General features: G+C 32.7%; 1 long non-coding RNA gene and 1 pseudogene across 2 annotated transcripts; one reads left to right on the forward strand and one right to left on the reverse strand.

The window, feature by feature from the left end:
• The first annotated feature begins 17,413 nt into the window (after positions 1-17,413).
• Positions 17,414-18,314, forward strand: LOC149373833 (uncharacterized). Of its 2 annotated transcripts, none has more exons than XR_016293291.1 (4): positions 17,414-17,504; positions 17,595-17,936; positions 18,074-18,174; positions 18,243-18,314. It is a non-coding gene; the product is annotated as an uncharacterized LOC149373833 (long non-coding RNA). The 2 variants fall into 2 exon arrangements; XR_016293292.1 differs by having other exon boundaries at positions 18,090-18,174.
• A 2,617-nt stretch (positions 18,315-20,931) lies between these two features.
• LOC106645180 (ER degradation-enhancing alpha-mannosidase-like protein 3) lies at positions 20,932-22,664 on the reverse strand (annotated as a pseudogene).
• Positions 22,665-23,953: the final 1,289 nt, after the last annotated feature.

Genomic DNA, 23,953 nt, shown 5'->3' on the forward strand with positions numbered 1-23,953 from the left:
CCTTTATTTTCCTCCTCGTTCTCCTGATCTCAATATTAATCGTATGGAACAGCGATAGATTGAATTTCTTGATCGACGAAATTATTTCTTGGCTTTAAGTAAATCTATGCCTCGAAGAATTAAACGCGTAATACGTTACTGTTGTAACGGGATGTCCGTATTCACTTATGGCCTTGATAGCCACAAATTAATATGAGGGACACTCTGACCGGGACTATGTTTCCCGAGCACCCACGGAGACACACTCGTGTTACAACGCGGACAGCTTTTCCTCGTTCACGTCTGCTTGCTGAGGGGCCAGCTCAGCTCTGGCTCAGCTCAGGACGCTCGCGCGTTGGTGTTTACGCGTGAGCCCGCGGAGGCAGCAGGATAAGGCCGATGCCCGGCTTACAGCTTCCTTCTGGACGCCAAGATTGCTATGGATAAAACCTGTAAGGAAAGAGTAGCCGGAAGGGCTTCGTGCAAGGGAAGGCTCACGCAAAGCAAAACAAACATTTACTGATCAAAAGAACGGAAACTATATTGTCTGCATTAGTACAAAAGCATACGCGCGTGTATGTGTGTGTGTGTTTCGCTCGATCGTATTGACGGCAAAGCCTGTACGGTCGAGGAAGGCTTTCCTCTCGGGGCCGACGGCCAGCGATACTTCGACCGGGCACAGAGAGAGATTACGCGGCTATTATGATTCTAGCGCACGCACTGCGCTTACCTGGCTTTTCGCAGCCTCTTATTTGCACCTACTCGTCTAGCAGTTGGCCTCTCAGCAGGAATATTCGACCTGGTGTCTAGTCGGTAAACCTTCTCGTCGACGGTACGTGGCTGCAGGAGCGGGCGAGGCGATGGCAAGGTTGTCCTCTCGTGGTTTGACAAACGTAGCGGGCGAGAGACGCACACGTGTTTTCCCTACCTATACCTAATCCCTTCTGGCCCAATGGCCAAGAGCGTCCCTCGCTAATACTCATATCAAGACGCTTGTCTTTCTTTTCTCTCTCTCTTTCGCACGCATTATCGCGCTCCCTTCCCCTCTCGCTCTCTCTCTGGCCGTTCTTCCTCGCGCAGTCTAGATGAGTGTAAACGGCGTTTGAGTATTAACCGCCCGTTACACCCCTGCCCCAGAAGATTCGTAACCCTGCGGATCTTCTTAATGGAGTCGCTCACCGAAAGGCAGAGAGAGGAAGAACAGGATAAGCGTAGGAAGAGCAGTGCAAACATTTATCATAGAATGATAGGATAAAAAAAAATTTTTTCAACTTTTGCTTGGGCCGTTCTGGCCTCTATTCTCTCCCCCGCCCAAGACGGTTTGTGCTTGCCACGAAGCTTCTTCCAACTGCATCCTGTCCTGCAGTGGGAAACCACGAAGGGAGAGGATTTTAACAATTGGGTGGAGAAATGAAAACTCATCTGTGGTATGAAATGATTAGATGTGATCATGTATGAAAGAAGAGATTTTTTTTCTTAGTTTTTCTCATATAACTTTTTTTGTGGCTGTCGGATTGCAAAAATAGCTGAAGATATTGTGTTCGTTATTTAATTATCTACCGATCTGTGTAGGTTAGATCATTGGAAGACTTTTTTTCGCAAAGTTATATTGCAAAAAAGTGCAAAAATCGTCGTTATAAATTGTCATTTTAAAACATCCATAACTTTTATAATAATTGATAAAAATGCTTTAAAATTTAGTATTCGATAGCTCTTATAGAGATCTTAAGCCATGCTCAAGGCTTTTCTTGTATTATGAAAAATAACGTAAATAAACTATAATTAATTAAAAAATTCATTTGATTGTCCTGATCGTTAAAATTGAGTTAGACTGAAACTTTAAAATGGATTTTATTCAGAATACAAAGGACTTTAATATTGTAAAAAAAAAATTTTTTTTTTTAATTTTCACTCCGATTTTTTACAAAATTTAATTTTGCAACATTAACAAATTAACATTACTCGATCATTTTTTATTGTGGAGAAGTAGAACTAGTTTCATCTAATAGTGTATATTTTTACACAAATTCACAAAAAAAAATTTTTACGATACGATGTTTTTAACTATAGTTATTAACAATTTAGTGTTTTTTGCAATTGTTTAATTTCTATCGGTTTTTTCGATTTGAAAAAAATATTATAGTATCAACATAGCATCTGTTGTTGTAATATATGACTTACAGATTTTTTAACAAATAATTGACAGTTAGAAAAAATTACTTATTTATACAGTTTTACGTGCGATAACGGCCTGTGTACAGCGGATTGCATGTTTCAGGCGTTTCCATACCAGTTCAAAAAATCATATTATTTGATCTTTTACTTTTATTATTGTTTTGTAATAACTAAAAATACATAAACATACATTTTTATACAAAATTTATTATGTGAATGCAAGAAAATACGTAGTACATGATATTTGTTGCATAAATTTTTTATAAAATACTATTTCTTATATTTTACGTTTTTTTGTTATTGGTGTGTGATCACTATCACTCTTGTTGTCATCTTCTATTTCGGCAGATTCCATTGTTTTTGCAGCTACATTTTCCTCCACATCCCTTCTTGCATTTACACGCGATCTGTTTTAATATTTTTTCAGGAATAAGTGGCTGCAGTGTGATAACCGGAAGCAGTCCATTTTCAGTTTTTTTCCATCCCCATTTTTCTACGTCCACTCCGCTATCAGTTTGCAACCATTGCCTTATTTGATAATATACTCTGCAGGAGTGCTCACGGGCTGCCCCTTCAGTTGGGGGTAACAAAGATATATTAAAATTTTTGTGACAGGATATTTTTCAAAAAATATTAAAACGAAACTCGTTTAAAGGGCATTCTTCTTGAGTTGTACCTCCATAGATAGCTTGAATCAGTTTTTGACCTCTTTTCAAACTAATACATCGTAAGGTACAGCACCGTCAACAGCAGTTCTCTATTCGTACGCAGTAAAAGTGAAAGGTAGGGATTCTTAAATACGTTCGAAAAGAAAATTATCGTTCACATGCGTCGACGCCTGAAACATGCAATCCGCCGTACACAGGCCGTTATCGCACGTAAAACTGTATAAATAAGTAATTTTTTCTAACTGTCAATTATTTGTTAAAAAATCTGTAAGTCATATATTACAACAACAGATGCTATGTAGATACTATAATATTTTTTTCAAATCGAAAAAACCGATAGAAATTAAAAAATTGCAAAAAACACTAAATTGTTAATAACTATAGTTAAAAACATCGTATCGTAAAATTTTTTTTTGTAAATTTGTGTAAAAATATACACTATTAGATGAAACTAGTTCTACTTCTCCACAATAAAAAATAATCGAGTAATGTTAATTTGTTAATGTTGCAAAATTAAATTTTGTAAAAAATCGGGGTAAAAATTAAAAAAAAAAATTTTTTTTTTTACAATATTGAAGTCCTTTGTATTCTGAATAAAATCCATTTTAAAGTTTCAGTCTAGCTCAATTTTAACGATCAGGACAATCAAATGAATTTTTTAATTAATTATAGTTTATTTACGTTATTTTTAATAATACAAGAAAAGCCTTGAGCATGGCTTAAGATCTCTATAAGAGCTATCGAATACTAAATTTTAAAGCATTTTCATCAAACATTATAAAAGTTATGGATGTTTCAATATGACAATTTATAACGACGATTTTTGCACTTTTTTGCAATGTAACTTCGCGAAAAAAAGTCTTGCAATGATCTAACCTACACAGATCGGTAGATAATTAAATAACGAACACAATATCTTTAGCTATTTTTGCAATCCGACAGCCACAAAGAAAGTTATATGTATAGTACAGTATTAAAGTTTAAATAAAAGTTTAAATAAATTTAAATTGTTTATTATTATGTAAGCATGTCAATACTTTATTTTATTATAAAACATTTATTAGGAATATTGCGTTGTTTTCAAACGTAAGATATGGTACGAATGCGGCGCTACGTCCGCCGCCAGGCCGTCCGTCGCGGCGGCACAAGAGCATAGACTTTGACGTTAGATTTCTCGAATAATATAATAGTGGACACTCTGAAAATTACTATACCAACGTAAAAAAACCTCCTCTTTCGTTTTAGATAATAAAAAAAAAGATTCGAGACACCCTTTTGAAGATATAACATGTTTTATATTTTTTTGAGGTTATGTTGACTTTTTTTTGTAATTTTAATAATTTCATTGAAAAGCTGAGGTTGAAATACGTCGGAAATGCTTACTCCGATTTATCTTTCTCAATAATTTGGTACTGTAATCAAAGCATGAAAAGTGGTCTCGCGCGCAGCCTGTGGGATTTGACGTGAAATGCCTCATATATGAATTAACCTCATTTTTGCCTGATTCTTAAAATACATAAATTTCAAGGTAGAGTGAAGCATTAAAAAAAAAAAAAAAATTGACTTAACAGACATAACAATGGATAAACCCCTTTATGTATAACGATTAAAAACAGCCCCATGCTGTCATTGAGGATTAAATGATTCTTCCTTGTCTCCACCTGTAATTATGCCTTAGTTGATGCAGGGTACTAATCTAATCAGCGTAGAACGTTTTCGTTGAACTTCATGCTTCGTTGAAGACTTCAAGTAGATTCAGTTGCATGTTGATGATCCGTACACCCGTATAGTCGACTTGGAACAAATGATTGTATCCGAAAGCAAAAAACTGTTATTCACTGCGGCAGACCTTGACATAGACGCATTTTAAGTTGAATTGATTTTTTGCAGTAGGGCTAAAAAATCGTTGTTGTGATTTTATACAACTATTAGCAGTTTAATAATAAGACCCAAATAAACTGTTTGTTGAAATATGGATTTCATTTCATATTTTTAGATCTCTTGATGTTTAATTCTAAATTTGCAAGTAGTATATACCGCAGACAATGTTTCATACTCCAGCAACAGTTTTCTAAAACAAATGGATTCTATCGATATTATTCCTGTTCAGATTAGCAGTAAAATCTTTTAAAACTTACCACATTACTGATCAGACCCAAATAAAAAATACAGGTGAGTATTAACTACAATTTCTCATAAAGCTTAGCCCATGACTATTCAAGAACTGAGATAGGCTTCTAACGGACGATTTCAAAGCCATGGGCTTGGTCCAAAAATGGTATCACTGAAGACTGTTTAATGATGAGTCAAGGCAATGTTAACGTTGAGTTACTGGAATAGAATCGAATTATAAAGATAAATTATTTATTCTGTTTCAATAGATGATGTAATAATGTTATTTATAGTTATAGTAATGATTAACCATATTGTTAACTTCTTTTTTATCTACTTTTCCTACCTGTTTCTCATTTTTGTCGTTAACAGCATTTTGACATACAGCTTTTCACGCCAATTGATGACTACATTCGATGCAAATTGACATTGAGTTTTTACTGATGCAGATTTATTTACCAACAGATTTAGTTTTCAAATTAATACTTTGGGAACAATTAGTGAAATGAAAACAAATGCTTTATAGAAGGTTACCTTACCAGTGGCTTAATTACTTAACCCTAAAATAGCAAAGGCCTTGTAGAGGCTCGACTTCGATTGGCTTTCTGGCACTATAGATGCCTATTTAACTAATACAGTATCTTGCCAACCAGATGAATAGATCAGAGTTCCACTGACTGAACATGTATGTTTTACAAATAAAGTTGGAATGGCTCATTTCCTCAGACGTTTTTTTCAACGGGCAGTTACTCCATAAAATGCGAACAAGTTACTTAATTACATGAATAATGTTTGTTAATGAAAGTAAGACCCTTCTGAAAATATTCAGGTGACTTGTCATGTTATTTGTCAGGTGACATGTCAGGTCAAAAGTAGTGCCAATTTACCATATAGAAGTGTCATGTAGAATTGTCATGTGAAAGTGTCATGTGGATCTCTATAAGCTAGATTTTCCGCGATTCAAAAATGAAAAAGTAAAACTTGTACTTCTGACTGCTTAAAAGCTGTTAGAATAGCTAATATAAATAGTAAAAAAAAAAGCATCCCTTAGCTTCAGTAAGGGGATTTAAACCAGGTCTGGATAATTGGTGATCGAGTGTCTTTACCGCTTGGCCAGAATGGATTAGACACTTGGGACAGAATTTAGATCCTTACCAGGTACATCTAAAACTAATATTTATTTTATGATTTCGTGAATAATATTTACCACCTTAGTAACCCAATTAATAATTAACTTTTTGTAAATGTACATTTTACATCGTTTCGTGTCTCTTAATACGTTCGTCAACAGTAAATCTAGTAATTGATTTCACAACTTCTTTTCGTTCACAGATTTTACTTACACCTTACAGATACTTCACTTTCCAAGGGAAAAAAGTCTATTTTTTAAAATGTCATAAATTTGTTTTAACTGCTACAGCAAAGTTGTGTATTACCTTCTTCTCTTTATAATACTTTAATGTGCGTATCGAATACCAACAGAAATGTCTTTAAGATAATGCTTTTTACAATTTCCAATTCTAATTAAGATAAAAATTTCCAAATTTTTGTTTGAATCTAATAGTTTTCGAAAAAACCTTATTTTATGTATAAGCTTACGTTGCAGGAATTATTGTAATTTATCTGTGTTCTGTGCAAATGAGTAAAAAAGTATTTTTTCTGCTTGTATTCGATATGCACATAAAAGTATTAAAAAAGAACAGGCAATCCACATCTTTGTTGTAGCAATTACAAGAAATTTATTGCACTTTTATAAATAGATTATTTTCTTTGGACTCAAAAGTATATATAAGGATTAAATAAAATCCGTGAACGAAAATAAGTTGTAAGATCAATTACTAAATTTACTGTTGACGAACGTATTAAGAGACACGAAACAATGTAAAATGTACATTTACAAAAAGTTAATTATCAATTGGGTAACTAAGGCGGTAAATTTAATTCATGAAATCAGAAAATAAACAGTAGTTTGAGATGTACCTGGTCAGGATCCTAATTCTGTCCCAAGTGTCTAATCCATTCTGGCCAAGTGGTAAAGACACTCGACTACCAATAATCCGGACCAGTTTCAAATCCCTTTACTGAAGCTAAGGGATGCCTTTTTTTACTATTTACATTAGCTATTCTAACAGCTTTTAAGCAGTTAGAAGTACAAGTTTTACTTTTTTATTTTTGAATCGCGAAAAATCTAGCTTATAAAAATCCACATGACACTTTCACATGACAATTCTACATGACACTTCTATACGGTAAATTGGCACGACTTTTGACCTGACATGTCACCTGAAAAATAACATGACAAGTCACCTGAATATGTTCAGTAGGGTTATTATGGACTTGGCCACCTAGCGAGTAGAGCCTGAAGCGCGAGAGATGTGAGACGCCACATATATGAATAACAAAAAGGAAAAAACTTTTGACCATTTGGCATACTGGTCTTGATTGAGAGAATACAAATCCAAACGTTAGTTCTAATGCTGTAATGCCAATTACGGTACTAAAAGTGACATCCAACTGCTGAGCAGCTGTTCCTGCATTCAGCAAAAATTGGAAAGTTGGTGGGCTGCTGGACTGGAGGTGAACAGGTCACATTTACAGCTTCATGCAATTCTCTAACCTTCATTGTAATCATTCAATTAATTTTCTCAAGACTATGAATATTTAAGGTATACATGAAAAAAAAGACAAACCTTTGATCACTTGGCATAATGGTCTTCACTTACATATCATAACCTGGCTGCTCCAGATTGAGAGAATGCAAATACAAACTGTCATTAGAGTACTAAAACTGACATCCAAAATTGGAAAGTTGGTGGGCTGCAAGACTGGAGGTACCCAGGTCACATGTACAGCTTCATGCAATTTTCTTAACCTTCGTAATTTACTTCATTTGAATAATTGTAAAGACCATCAACCATATTGTATTGTATGTTTGGAATATGATAAGCTGCGCAATTGTTAACTTTGAGCGAGTCTAAACTCCATTTTTATTATTAACTGTGCTATCAGCATCACATTGCACCAAGTTTTCATGACAGCGTTGAGTGACTGTTGCCTGTCCCTCCATTGTGAACAATAAATATTAAAAAAACTCTTCACTACAGCCTCTGGAGCAACTGGAAACTCACAGCTATTCGATGATATCAGAGATTCGGGTACATTTGGTGGTCAAACTTCATCAGCCCTTAATGTTTCTTCACTCACACATTTATACTGTAGATTGTATAGTATCAGAGTCAAGATGTTACTGAAAATATTCAGGTGACTTGTCATGTTACTTGTCAGGTGACATGTTAGGTCAAAAGCCGTGCCAATTTACCATATAGAAGTGTCATGTACAGTTGTCATGTGAAAGTGTCATGTGGATTTTTATTAGCTAGATTTTCGGCGATTCAAAAAAAGAAAGTGAAACTTGTACTTCTAACTGCTTAAAAGCTGAGAGAATAGCTTATATAAAAAGAAAAAAAAAAAAAGCATCCAATAAAGGGATTTGAACCTGGTCCAGATCATTGGTAGCCGAGTGTCTTTACCACTTGGCCAGAATGGATTAGACACTTGGGACAGAATTTACATCCTTATAAGGTACATATAAGACTAGAAGATTTAGATCGTTTAGGGGCCAGGTAGTTTACACTTAGGTGGCCCCTAAAAAGAACCGATGAAATTGATAATTAAGTAGATAACGTAAATACTTATAATGGCCCTAAAAAGCGCCAGTGGTGAAACTTCCAGGCTATTCTTTATTATTATTCCTGATGATGAAGAGCTGGCTACGGGTATCTTGATTCTTACCCTGGGAGTCTCGATGTACGGAGACTGTGATGGAGGGAGGTACGCCTCTGACCAAAGAATATCTCGTCTTTGGGTCGTTCTTCGGATAACCAACCGCTCATCGTTAGACGGGAACATGTGGGTAAGCGCGTTGGGGACGCGACGACTAAGAAGGTAGCCGTTGTGGCTGCCCTTGCCTCTCAGATCTGTTTTCTCTGGCTTACGTTTGTAGCAAAAAATTCTCCAACTGCACCAGGGGGGATGGTGGGACCACCACTCAACTCTGAAGAATTAGTGCAGGTAGTGCTTTGGCTATTTGTGTCTCCTGGCATTATGCCAGAGACGTCATCAGATGGAATGAATTTTTTTTTGATCGCACTCGTCGAGATTCAGGGTGAAGGAAAACCTAGGTCCCTTCCTTCTTAGAGAAGAGTGTCGTTCATAACCAGGATACCCAGCTGCAAGACTTTCATCAGCATTCTCTATGCAGTTCGTTGAACTGCCGAAGCACGATTGTATCACTATCGAGACGCTTCGGCGTATAATAACCACACTTATTTAATTCTGTTGCAGGTAGCCTCGATTTTATATTGACGCCACCTAGTGGATTTGACTGAACTAAAGTGAAAAGCTGGCGTATTTTTGCAAAACTTTGAGCTCATTTATTGCTATTGTTATTAAATTTTTTCAGATAAAAACTATACTAAAACCATCTAGAAAGTATCATGAATCAGTGTGCAAAATTTCAGCAAAATTGGTTCAGTAGTTTTTGCGGTTAGCGATTACAACGGTTTTAGCGACTTTGCTTTATATATTAGTAAGACTAGTTTCATCGTATAGGTCCTTGTACATTATAAGTTAGTAAATACAAATAATTGGTACATGCAACATTTAACTTTCTATTTTTAGTGTTTTATGCCATACGAATAGACTTTTGATTAAGTTGAGAAAGAAAAAGATGAGTGATAGACGAGAATGTCCCTGCAAAGCTTAAACATACTAATCGTATATTATGATTAACTCCAATGAAATCTGTATGTAATAAAACAGTCAATATAACAGTAGCAATACTCTTTGAAACATATCTAAAAAATCATGTCAAAGCCAAGAATTTTCAACCATAATATTTCACTCAATGATACTACGAAAATAACTATTTGTGTTTAGTTTATTATCTGAACACTCACCTTGTTTTTTCCTTGTTTTTAACCCCGTAGTTATACCTATTGTAGTGAAATTCTCGCAGACAGTATGTTGTTGTCTCGTTTTCATTTGGTAGTAGTAAACTCATTGTGTTACCGATGATCAACGAGATGAATTTTTAAAACAAAGTTGTGGCATTTTCTTGATAAGCCATCATTAAATGGATAGCTTTAATACTTATAGCACTGGCACATTATGAAAAAAACTTTTAAGATGTTGATATAAGAAAAAATTATGATTTTACATTCATATGAATGAAAATCATTTAATGCAAAAGTGTTTTTGCAATTCAATTTCTGTATAATAATGATATATGATTAAAATGGGCGGCGCTCGATACGTGTTTAATATCATTTATTTACTAAAAAGTGTTATCTAACACGTTCTACGACAGTCCAACGACGTCCTTAAAAAAACGTGCAAGGCAGAGTATAATACAACGTTATTGTGTATTTTGACGATCTTTTTGTGTCAATTTTATACTGTCTTTTATTGCATCTGACTATCTAGTTGTGTCATTTTATTTGATCATCGTTTCATTTTAACGTTAAATAATACTCATTTTGACGTTAAAAGTAGTACAAATTGTATAAAATACACACGTTAGGTTGCCCTTCATTCGCATAGTTTCTTAAACATTGGATATGTGTAAATCTATTGCATACGCTACATGAAATAACATCACATTCTCGCCTTCTAAAGCAAAACTGGCATGAGTGGCGCATATCAACTGATTCTTTTATCAATAAGCTCACCATAGCAATTTTATAATTAATTGGATGAAACACTGTGTCAATTTTTTCGTTTTTTCCAATCATATTCATAATGTAAATTATAAATAGGTCACAACTATGACCGTCTGTTTGATATGGACGTAAAGTTGTAAACCAAGTTAGTGTCCAAACAGGTTTAGTGAAAACATTACTAACACCTATTTGGTTGCAAATGTTTATGTATGCCACAAATTTTCGGAACAACTCAGTGGCTTGCGAATATAAATATTGAAAATATCGTTTAATAGGATCTATAAATGTTACCGTTTTATTATCAATGTTAACCAAAAAAATTGTATAATGATTTCTATGAACAATGGACATAAAGACTTTTCCATTACTTGGAAAAGGTGCTGTAAACATAACCCAGTCACGGTGTACATTACTTACATTTAATGTAGCATAAAAAAAAATGTATTTGCTGCATAACTGAAACAAATGTTGCATTTTTCCAGTTTTTTTCATTTATTATGCAACATGCATCGATGACACTACCATCCAGATGTTTTGTATTATTTAATGTTTGCATTTCAGCAGAAAATATCAGCACTTCTTCAGTAAACGTATGACTTCGTACGTACGTTCCTACTGTATATGCAACATTTTTTTCTTTTTGCTTATCATCGATATGTGATACTTATTTTATTGTTGAAAAGTAATACGCATGATTATCGATCAAACCATTGTTCAATTTCCTATGTATTTGACATTGATCTACAAGCGGTGTTCCGAAACTTTTGTTTCTTTGTGTTTTTACTTTCTTACAAGGACTGAGGTTATTCAAAATATTTAAATCTATAGGTTCGTCTGGAAAGTCACCCATATCCTCGACGGTTTTTTCATTTATTTCTGTATTTTTCTCATTGGTGAGTCCCATATTTAAATAATAGTTTTTCATTTCTTCACTTAAACGTTTCCTTAACAGACACTCATCAAGACACTTTTCGAATAGTTCTTCTGTAATTGTCGTATCTTTGTACACATCATAATTATCCATTTTTCGCTTCGAGCTGATTTTTTATTGCGATTTCTAAGTATACGAACAAGCATTGCATATATTGGTTCAAATTTCATGAGTCTACCAGTATCTTTGATGTACTCTGTAGTTAATAGTAAGTATTGCTCTAACATTTTCAAACTGCAGGCGTGATCTCTTACGGGTTTTGTTTTCAGTCAAAACACTCCATACACGTTCCGATGCAGCATTTGAAATGGGTAAACTTATAACTCATAACGCAAATCATGAAATATTTTGAAAAGGTGTATTGTTAGACACATTAACCATTTTTCCAAGCTCAAACCAGAATTGTTCAATACTTTCTTCTTCCCACAATTCAGTGGTCAAATCATGTGACGGCAAACTATTCCATTCTGTGTTTAATAGACCTACGTATTCTTTGTCATTCGTTTTAGTCTGTCGACGAAGGTGTTCCAAAAGTTTGGAAAAATATTTGTTCTTGTAAAATTCATAATTTAATGCATTTTTAGGTATCAAACAATCTAAATACACAGAGTAATCATTTTTGAAATTGTGTCTCTCACTAAATCTCTGACACAGTTCGATCAAAAAATTTCGATAGTTTCTTACAAACTCTTTTTTTGCAGTCACATTGGTACTCATTTTTAAAGCTTCAACAACTGATTCATCTACTGATATAGCATTACTGATTTTAGAATGGGAGCTATCATTTGGATTAATTCTAGCTACATCTGTCATGTCCACGTAATCGTTATCCAAATACATTTTTAAAATATCTTTGTATATGGTTTGAGGAATATTGGAAAACATTGGTTTCTGACATTGCATTTTTTTCATTGCAGCACTTAATTTTGAAAATACAGTTATAATGAACAAATGATATACTTTGTTTATCTCAAGTTCAAAATAATTATTTATTTCAATTCATGCATTTTCGGCATTATTGTCAGCAACCTTCAATTCTTCTTTTAAAAACAGCGCAAGGCATGACCATAACTCATGTAAACGGAACATACATTGATTATACGTAAGCCATCTTGTTATACATGGCTTCTTTACCATAACATCTTCCAAACGTAGTTTAATTTTACAAACAGCAGACCTATTGACTCAAGCTGAATAAGAAACGTAATTATAAACAAGATTAGGTATGTCTTCGAAAATTATGGATTCCTACCATAACACTAGCTGTATCGGAACAAAATGCATCAATATTTGAGATAGCAATGTTTCCCCATTGCAATGATGATGACAATTTTCATGTTCAGCTTCAGAATCTGCTTTTTGATTTTCATCTCCATCATAAACTGGTATTACATCCCACAAACTGTCTCGTACTTTTCCCACACTTTCATCAAAATAACGAACAACTAGACACAGAGCCTTATCTTGAGTAATGTCGGTACTTTCATCTATCATAACACAGAAAGGGGTAGTTTGTAGTATAGCTGATAATCTTTATTGTTGATCAAGAGCAATAAAATTTCGTATGATACAAACAATCTGTTTTCCATCGAAACTGTCAATTTTTTTCAATTTTTCTGAATCATCAAAAGTTTTTAGAAAAAATGGTAAAAAAACTTTAGACTTACAGCATGACCTTTAACGCATTTAATATTTAAATACCTGAAGAAAACATTGACAATCATTGCACAATACTTTAGGTAAACCGTTGACAGTTAGTCTAATCCAAGGGTACGAACCTACCCATTTTTTAATGAATTTATTGCGATACCCAAGATTATCTTCTGTACTTTTACATAAAGTATTTGAAAGACTTTGAACATTTTCTGAAGGTATAGGGGCATCACTGTCTTTTAAATTATGTACTACTGGCTCATTTATCGCCACCAAGACATTGTTACGTTGTATAAATTGTAGCATTTTTGTCTTATGCGTATCACTGTACAAGCCATGGCGTTTTAAGGTGCTCAAATATGGTGTTAACGGAATTTTTCAAGCTTCACAAAATGCTTTGAACCTGTGTCGGTCTTGAGATACCCAGTCGTTTGAAACAAGATGTTATTTCCATTTTGGTTCATAGACGCGATTGACCATCGTTATCAGTATTTGCGTATGTAACATCATACAAATCTACAAAAGCTTTAATGATATCATGTCATATGCTGCATTTTAAACGTATTTTTCGATGACCACATAATCATTACTCAATTTTGTCTATGTTTTTAATGTAACTGATGACATTCAATTTTTATCAACTTTTCTCAGCTATCTTATATTTTCTACCTTATCACATAACTAAGGAAAACAATAAATGAAACAATAAAAATAGTAATACTTTACAATAACATAACCGTAGTGCATTACAGTAAATGGATTATCCTATAAACACATTAAAATAATACATTTATTTTTTTTAATAGTCATGAAAGAAGGAAATGAAAATATATGAGTATTAGAATAAGTATCTATAATTTTTATGTATAGCTTCTCTTTGTACGTAAATTATCTCTAACATACGGCAAAATCTTGTGTTTGTCGAGAGGTAAAAAATAATTAATATGTGTTAACTTGTACTACACAGGTATTATTTTTTTTTTTTAGAAATTCCTACTAATCAAAATCACGTCAAATGATCACATGACAAAAAACATTACAAGTTTTTAAAGAGTTCTAGAATTATAAGTAGACAAAGGAAAATTTTTTTTAATCCCGTGTCAGCAAAAGCAATATTTTCTACGAGATCAAAACATTATATGTCCTGCAAGTAAAAAAAAATTGCAATTCCTAACTGAAAAAATCAGGTTTTCTTAATATTGAATAAACGTCAATAAAACCTGCTTTTTTGGTTGGAGCTTGTGGTTATTTCTGATCACAAGCCTTTTATTTCTGTTAACAGCAGGACTTCATTTTTCGCAAGTAATTAATCACACAAAAATGTACCGTCTTGTATATATTATTTAAACTTTTTAAAATTACCTAAATTACCTTTATTCACCATTAAGAAAACTTGATTGTTTTCGTTAAGACTTGTAATTTTTTTCGATTGCAGGACTTTTTTTTTTTGACAGAAGGACATGTAATTAATTTCAAAAAAACGTCCTTAAATATCTTGTTCCAACGTTTTAGAATGCCGTAAAAGACGTTTATTCAATATCAAAAAAACATATTTTTTTAGTTAAGACTTCTATTTATTCCCTCCCACAATACTTGAATTTTTTTTGACAGTATGACTTTTAATTTTTGCGAGTATTTCAAAAAAAAAAAAAAAACCCTTGTAATTTTGTTCAAACGTCTTAGAATGCCGCAAAAAGACAGTTATTTAGTAAGTAATTTTGAAAAGTTTAAATAATATAAGACGGTACATTTTTTTGTGATCGACTACTTGCGAAAAATTAAGTCCTGCTGCTAACAGAAATACAAGTCCTGTGATCGGAAATAACCACAAGCTCTAACCAAAAAAAGCAGGTTTTATTGACGTTTATTCAATATTAAAAAAACCTAATTTTCTTCGTTATTGACTTGTAATTCTTTTTGCTTGCAGGACATATAATGTTTTTATCTCGTAGAAAATATTGCTTTCACTAACACAGGATTAAAGAGATTTTTCCTTTGTCTACTTATAATTCTAGAACGCTTTAAAAACTTGTAAAGTTTTTTGTCATGTGACCTTTTGACGTGATTTTGATCAGTAGGGATATAAACCAACTATTAGTCATATTGTGCATTATTACATAAAAGCTAACCAAAATACTGACATTACATAAATGACTGAAGATATAGGTTTGGTTTTTTTATTATATCATACATATCCAATCAACAATGAGATGCAATACATTTTAACACTGACTTGACAGCTTTCAATCAAAATTATGATTTTTAATTTATATTATTTTTTTAATGATAACGGATGTTCAACGTTTATCCATTTTTTTATTTTGGCTTGTCTAGCTATTCCTTTGAGAAACAAGCGTTCTCCCTGTTGTTTGAAAATTTATTTATCGTAAAGTTATTTTAAAACAATTTGAGCACGGTTATAATTATTTAGAAATTTCTATAATTGTTCACCTTTCTGTATGATGAAATGGCAAAAACAGTAAAACCATTAAGAAAAGTGTTTATGAAAATATTCGAAAATTGCGATTTTTCATCTGTAGCTCCCACAAAACTTAATAAGCCCAGCTAAAATTGTCATATTTTTAATTAGTAGTTCTGTTAGTCCATTCAATTTTTTAGATAGTTTTTAAACTTCCGGAAACGGTAAAACCATCAAGAAAGGTGTTTATGTAAATATCTAAAAATTGCGATTTTTCGACGGTAGCTCCCACAAATATTAATATACCCAGCTAAAATTGTAGTATTTCTTAATCAGTGGTTTTGTTTCTGTATTTAATTTAAAATAAAATTTTTTAACTTACGAAAGCAGTAAAATCTTTAACAGAAGTGTTTATAAAAATATCGAAAAATTGCGTTTTTTCGCTTGTAGCCACCGCAAAATCAAATTAACTCAGTATACTATGTTTAATCTTAATTATAGTCCGTTGTAAATTGATAGAGTGTTTCAATGTTACCAGAACTACACCTTAACCTGAAATATAACTTTTTGAAAAACGTAATGCATTTAATTACCTGAAGTTTTAAAGGACCTCTGAAATAAAAAGATAAACACTGGTCCTATTATATATGGTTTTTGAACAGTTAAAAATGTAAAGTTACGCACCGTGGGCAGATATATACGTTAGTAGTACCGTCGAAGGTAAAAATTAATGTTTTGAATTCAATATTTGCTAAACTATGAAAAGAGCCACGTTTGTTTTTATATTTTATAGGCCCTGTCAAAATTTTAGGCAATTCCATGCATTACTTTTTAAAACAAGTTGAATTTCAGATTATATACACTCAAGCACTTTTTCATGATTATGAAATGTAATATTTCTCTCTCAATTTACAACAGATTGCATTGAATTGATTGCAAATGGATTGATTGATTCCTCTAAGTACCTACTTGGTCGATCTTCTCGTTGTTTTGAATGTAATTAGCTAGATAGTTGAGATAGCTCTGTTGTCTACTATTCTTGTCAAGTAGGAGAATTTGACTCTATATATACAGCAGTATGCTATCGTCTGTGTCATAACCATAAAACTGATTTCCATGTCTTTCTTGGCAAACATCTTCTGAAAATCTTTTAGTCAGAAAATTCTTTTACGGATGATTTTTTCATGCTCTTCTAATAAAGCTCGTGTTAAACAGTTCAACTTTGAGCAGAAACTTCTTAAGATTTTGTCCAATTTGGAGTATAAACACAGTTACCATTGGATGTAGCAGATTTTAATCTACCAAATAAAACATATTTTGTTTGTCAGGTTCTCGCAAGGGAGCTACCTGAAGTATAAATAATATTTACTGAGAATATACAGTGCTCACAAAAGGATACCCGGCCTCTGGTTTAGCTTATCTATCAAATATAACTGGGAAAAAGACAAAATTTCTTACTAGATACATTCACTCTTAACTTTTTCATTGTTGCTAAACTAGAAAATAGTAACAGGAATGAGCTCTTAACGAGAAAGTTGCAAAACGGCGGTTTTCCACAAAAGGCCGAAATTTCGATAGAGCCCCGGCAGAAGCAGGATAACAGAGAGCACCGGTGAATAAAGTTTGTTCGCTTTCACAGAAGGTATGAGAGTAGAATCTCTTCTTGGATTGCTCTCCATAAAAGCAAACAAGCCTTACCTACCGATATCAAATTCTCTCTGTTCTCTCTCGGCTGTCGGCTTGCGGTTGTCGGTTCTCTCAACATTGACGGTTGGAAGTTTCTCATCAAGAACTCATCATTAATACTACATATTGGTCTAGGCGCATCGTTTAAGTCAGCAAAGAAGGTACTGGTAGACAATTTTGTGTTTTTTGTGTGTCAAATTGTATTCTTGCCATATTTTACAAGTTTTCTCCAATAAATATTTTATTGACAGAATGAACGGACAAGTCCCCAATGAGATGCCACCGCATCATTATTATAATCCCCAAGCTGTCCCACCAAGCTTTGTCAGGCACATGTCTCAATATCAACAATGGAAGGAATACTGCCAATGGAAGTAGTGGCAGGATTGTCAGGCTCAGCAGCAATAATTACAAGCCCAGTCATCCAGTCACTATTTTCAACCACCACCTGTCAATGGTATTCCCGTACCACCTCCACCCCTTCTAAAAAGTACGCCAAATGCAGGCGAAAATCCCAGATCGTTCACACCACCTCTGCAGCAACAAAAAAGTCAGCAAAGGGCACTTCCCTGTAACGAAGGACAATTTCAAAAGTAAGGAAAACAGATCTTGATGTACCTATTTTATTATTATTATTATTATTATTATTATTATTATTAAGTAGTATTGTAAAAAGTAGTTTTCAATTCTTAAATTCTAGCATAAATCATAATGCAATCATAATTAGTAGTTTTTATATTAAACAGACAATACACTGATGGCGAGTGGGCTGAATTTGAGAAACAGTACCCGTACAGGCAGCTGTACGATGACATGGAAAATTATAAATCTGTAAGTATTTTCACATTAATTTGTTTTATAAAGTGGTAAAAATATTTATTTCTTGTTATTTCTTGCAGAAGTTGATAACCATAGAGAAGAAAAATGATGTTCTATCAAAAAAACTTTCAGATAAATTATAAATTTTTAAACTGGTCTTAATACTTGTGAGTACTTAATGATTATTGATTACCATTTTTATTTACAGGATTAGAGTATGCTCTTAAACTAAATACTCAACACTGAAGGAGAATTGTAATTTAAATTGTATTGTAAGCGTTTTTAAAAGAAAATGAACACTTAATTGTAACTTTCCGTGTTTAGTATAGTAGTTGTGTGATAAAATTATTTTTTATAAATGCTTTAGCTGGTGTGTGTAATTCCTTTTTATGATCTACATAGTTTTATTTTAAATGTCAATTTCAAGTCTGAATTTGATAGTAAATTTTTAATGCAGTCGAGCACCGTAGACTAGAACGTAGGTTGGTAAATATAATATATAAATAAATATAAATAACAAATGAATATAATCATTGGAACATGTCAAAGCAAGAGAGATAGTGTTAAGGTGTCCAGGCGTGTTCGGTGACTCCACGATGGACAAACTTGGCATCAAATAGTTAGTTTTCTAATTAATTAAAGTACTTAAAACTATATGAAATATTTTTAAATTCTTGTAGTAACATTCATCATACAAATTGTGAAAAAATCAGTTAACATGAACATCAGGCTTGTAGATATAGTTGAAGAACATTATTAAATTCATTTTATCGTAGATAGTTAACATTTGTCTAATCAAATTTTTTTTAATATTGCAAAGGTTAACAGAGGCATGCTATGTTTACTACAATTTTTATTCAATCGTGGCCATGGTTACTATTGTTTTTACAGTGTACTGGAGTACGTATGCTGGGGAATATTCCAGAACAAACCTGATTACTTGAAGTGTGTAATAGTAAGCGTCATAAAAGTAAAATTTTTTTTGTGTTTCTAAATTGAAATCATTTAATAAGACATGGAAGCATTGTATTTTATTTCAATACTGCAACTTGTAGCTGCTGTTTTAAAATACGAAGTTTTATAAATAACTAATGAAAAACTATGTGAGTAACGGCACTCTTAAAGGAACCTCTAAAGACTAAGGTGAAAATAAGTTTTAAATAAGTGTAATTTTCTTTCTACTGTTTTTTATGACCAACGTTTAGCTATTCTTGTGTGCCAATTGAAGTATAACAATGTTTTAAATTATTATAAGTCATCGTCAGTGCTTGCCCACCTAACATTTCATTTATTTATTACAGAAAACTTAACAACAGTTGGGCTACGTATCACCATCGCTTGCACGCCCAAGCATTACGTATACTCTATTTTTATAAAAAAACTAATGAGTGTTTGGGCCACCTATCGTCTGCGCTTGCTCACCCAACAATTAATTTATTTATTGTAAAAAAAAATAACTAGCTGGGCTACTTATCACTGGTGCTTGCTCACCCAAGAATTAACTTATTTATTTTAAAAAACTAATAATTAGAAATCGGGCTTTGCATAACCAGCACTTGCTCACCCAAAAATTAATTCAATTATCATTGAAAATGTCATCTAATTTTCCGATTAGTTTTATTCAGTCTACCTCAAACCAATCTCACTGTATGATTACATGATCTTTATTGGATATTTACTTTATTTATTATCAACAAGTCCATATCAAGCGATGATTTTGTGGAATATCGGTAGATCAAGTGAACAGTTTTATGGAGTAATTACGATTTTTCATAAATTTTTTGGCACTAGACATTGTTGACATCATCACTTGCAATTTTTTTCCATGATCTGGTATAATTTTTAACAGACATTCACTGCAATAACATTAGAAAAAAAAAATTGAAAATTCATTTAAGGTAAATAAATGTTGTATTAAATAAAACATGTCAATGCCTGAACTTTAAACCGAAAAACTCAGAATGAGCTTGACTGTTTCAAAAAGTTCGTTAACGAGCATCTTTTTATCAACATCCAGCTCGATTCATTGGCAAACCTATTTTTTAGTATTTCAAGAAACGTGTCCAGTTTTTTGCCATTGAGATTGATATTTACATCGTTCATTTTAATTTGAGCTTGAAAGTAAGCGAAACTTATCGTATGTGTCTTCATTGTATCTTCATCACGCATTGAACTTACAGTACGTACAGAGGCCGTACTTGGGCTTGACGATAAATTCTGCAGGGGGAAAAAATTCAAAATAATTATCACTTCATTTTGTTTCATTTTTATTCGTTTAAAAAACGGAACAAACAGTGCAGCACGCAAAAAAGGTTAATTAATTTGATTGTGGAAACTTAAATCAATAACACAATTTTCATGCAAAATTCACTAAATTTATAATCATAAAATAATATTTATTGTTAAAACTATTAATAAAAACTCAATTATCGACAAATCAGTAAAATTTAGAAATGAAAAATAAGTACTTACTTACACTTACAGTTAAGGCGCCTTCGATTGATATTATGGCTTGCAGTAATTGACTAGCTTCAACAACAAATAAAAATACAAAAGGAATGGTAACGTCAATAAATAATGACGATAATAATGGGAAGTAAATTGATTTTTCAAAACTCGTTGTTGGGTATATTTTCCAGCACGATTCCGGCTGTAGCACCAGCTTTTTGTAGGTTTCTAGTCAAAAATCTTAGTTTTGGATAACGAGTTAAATCAAAATTTAGTGTTTGTTTATAATTAAAGCTTACACTGTCAAAACGTACCTTGTTATTAAATTGACAATATATTGCGCAGTGGTTGTCTCACCAAGGTAAGAAATAGATGCAAACTTTTTGGACACGTCCAGTTGATTTCCTTGGCATATACCTTTTCTTTTTCGATTTTCTACAACATCGTTCATTTTAAATTATGCATTACAAGATTTTTTCTATAATACTGCTGCTGTAAAGTAGTTACCATCGTGACACTGTTAGGGATAGTGGTAGCAAATGATCCTTGTTGATCAACATAAATTCATCCAAATTTAGTATTAAATCGTTCGGATTAACGAATAACAAAAACAAATATTTGAAAGTTATGGAGAGTACAAAACTGTTCATGCTTGTTAGTTCTTACATCAGACACTGCAGCAAAACCACATGGTACTATGGCATACGTTTAAAAGCTCTTTAATATTTTCCGACCAAGTCCTAAATAGTAATGATCTGCAGTTGCTTTATACAAAAAATACGTCGACTCTAAGAACACGGGTCTTAGTAGCGGATGATTGCCCCGGTGTACCTATTATTTTATAAATTTTGTATTTTGAGCAGGATATTTTTTCAGGTATTGAGATTATTTAATGTCAATTACCTGAAATGCTTCCTAGTAAATGCTTTTGGAAAAAAATTATGCTTTTGCATGACTTTATAGAGCATCTTGTGTTTCAACAGCTGGTTTAATGTCACCTTTCAAGACCTGAAATTGTAAAAAAAATTTTTTTTTATCAACTTTTTTAAATTGCGAAAAATATATTTTATAAGAATAACTTACTTGCAGTCCCCGCCAAAAAGCTAATAGAGCACCCATAAATTTTTTTAAATTGTTATTTGGTCTATGCACGTAGACCTCCTGCGACATTGGTCCTTGACCAATGTATTTCATTATAGCTTCGTAAGGCTTATTAAATATTCTCAAGCATTTATCATCGCCCTGACAACTTGCTCGTATTATGTATTCAATTAAAACTATGCTGATAATGTAATCTTGTAAGCTTTCAAATAATACTCGTAATAGGAATCAATGCCAGCTCCAACCCGTGAATCTCTTCGAACCCAATCTTTGGTGTTCACATTTAATACTAAACCCATGAAATCGGCCCCTCTGTGTCTCGATTTCCATAAAACATCCGTAGCTTTTTGAACTTTCTCGTGCAAATGTAATTAATTGAGACATATTGTCACGTTATTTTATTAGTTAGGCATTTACCTTCAACACTGCTTCTCCTGTTAACCTTGACAAGGCGGCCAATTCTAAAATAATACTACCAGCACAGGCTGTACAATTTACTTCGGTCATTTTTAATGGTACTCCTTTCATGACATTTCAAATTTATCTACAGTTAAATATAAAGTTGAATATTTGAAATAAAAATTAGAAAACATGTGTTGATTAGTCAAGTTTTAAAACGCAATGTACATTTCCAAAGGGTATCTCGGTTGTGATATTAAATGCAGGTAGAAATCTGTATCCTAAATCTTTTGCTAGAGTCAATAATTCACTTCTATACCAACGCATGGCGAATTCTTTACAAAGTTTTTGTCATCCAATTTTTTATGCCCACTACAGAAGTATCAAGAGTATCCACCAACATGACAGAAAAACTGAACACTTAATTAAAAATATATTAAATTGTAATAACCAAGTGACTCAATCTAATGTTACACCTACTTTCCAAGAGTGGAGTCCATATCTCCTCGATCTGGCTCAAATCCTCTGTATCTACCCTTACAATTCAATGGCATAAGTCCGACATCATATATATATATATATCTTCCTATATTTAGTCGTAAGAGTTAGAGCGAGGTTTTGCTCCCCCGCTCCCACCACCTCCCCCTCAGCTCCCCACCCAAATAAGGTAGTTATTCTTTCATTTTCTTGCATTTTTTGAGTAATCCTACTTTTTTGCTAGCTCCCCCCCAACTTCTACATTACGTAATTTTTGTTTATCTGGCTCAAACTGGAAGAATGCACTTTCTGTAGTGTTTAAGTCTAAAGAAAGTCTGAAAGTTCTGCAAGTGGTCATTCCCTTTGGGAGAAGAATAGAAGCAATATCTGTCCAAGCCATTGTAAGAATTTTTTTTTAAATTGATATGAAATAATAATTTAATGTTTTGTATCGAAAAGTTTTTTCAGATCCACCAGGACCATAGATGAAAAAAATTTTTTTTTAAATTTTATTATTTCTTGAAAAATTTGACGTTGATCATGATTGAGTTGTAAAAACATTTCATGGAATTTATGTTAATAAAATATTCTTTCATCATTGTCAGTATCAATATTTTTTTTCATCGTTTCTGTTGGTTCTGGTAAACTGAAATTTTTACAAGACATATTTTCAGAATTGAAAATTTCGTTTAAATGTAAAAGAGCTTTATTTTGATCATCTTTACAATTTTCAATGAAAAATTTTTTGTATTCGTTCCAAATAGTATTACCACAAAATTTTTCAGACATAATAAACCATGCGAAAAATTTTCGTAGTTGAAAAGGCAGCATAACGTTACATGCTTCTTCAAAAATTATATCGTTTTGAAAATCGTGTTCTACTAATCCCATAGAAATAGCTGTTATAGTCAGGGAAAATAAAAAGTGATTGTTAAAAATTCATGTTATTAATTATGATCCATGTACACTTTTTAGATATATAAATTTTAAGTAACAATTAATATAATTCGGGTTTGTTTCCATAATTCGTAAATCTAATTTGCAATTACGGGGATTGGTGCGCAGAGCGCGCAGGGGGCATATATAAATATAAGAGCTTAGAAATATCTATTGACACATACAGGATAGACAGCTCATTTAAAAAAGGGGGCCACAAGAAGAAATAATGAAGCTCACCAACAAAAAGTCAAGGGCACATCTCTCTGTCTATATAAACTTTACCACTTTTATTTGAAATTAGCAGCTTGTTCTTTATATTTCCTTAAAAGCAGACCAGTAATCATTCCCCAGCGTAGAAAATTTATTCCCGAGTATTTTCGAAAAATGCCATAGTCTTCCGAATTCTGTAAAATATACTTCAACATGT

This window comes from Copidosoma floridanum, unplaced genomic scaffold, assembly GCF_036245765.1.
Source record: "Copidosoma floridanum isolate Cflo_tuat_1 unplaced genomic scaffold, Cflo_Japanese_pri ptg000026l, whole genome shotgun sequence".
Lineage (NCBI taxonomy): Eukaryota > Metazoa > Arthropoda > Insecta > Hymenoptera > Encyrtidae > Copidosoma > Copidosoma floridanum.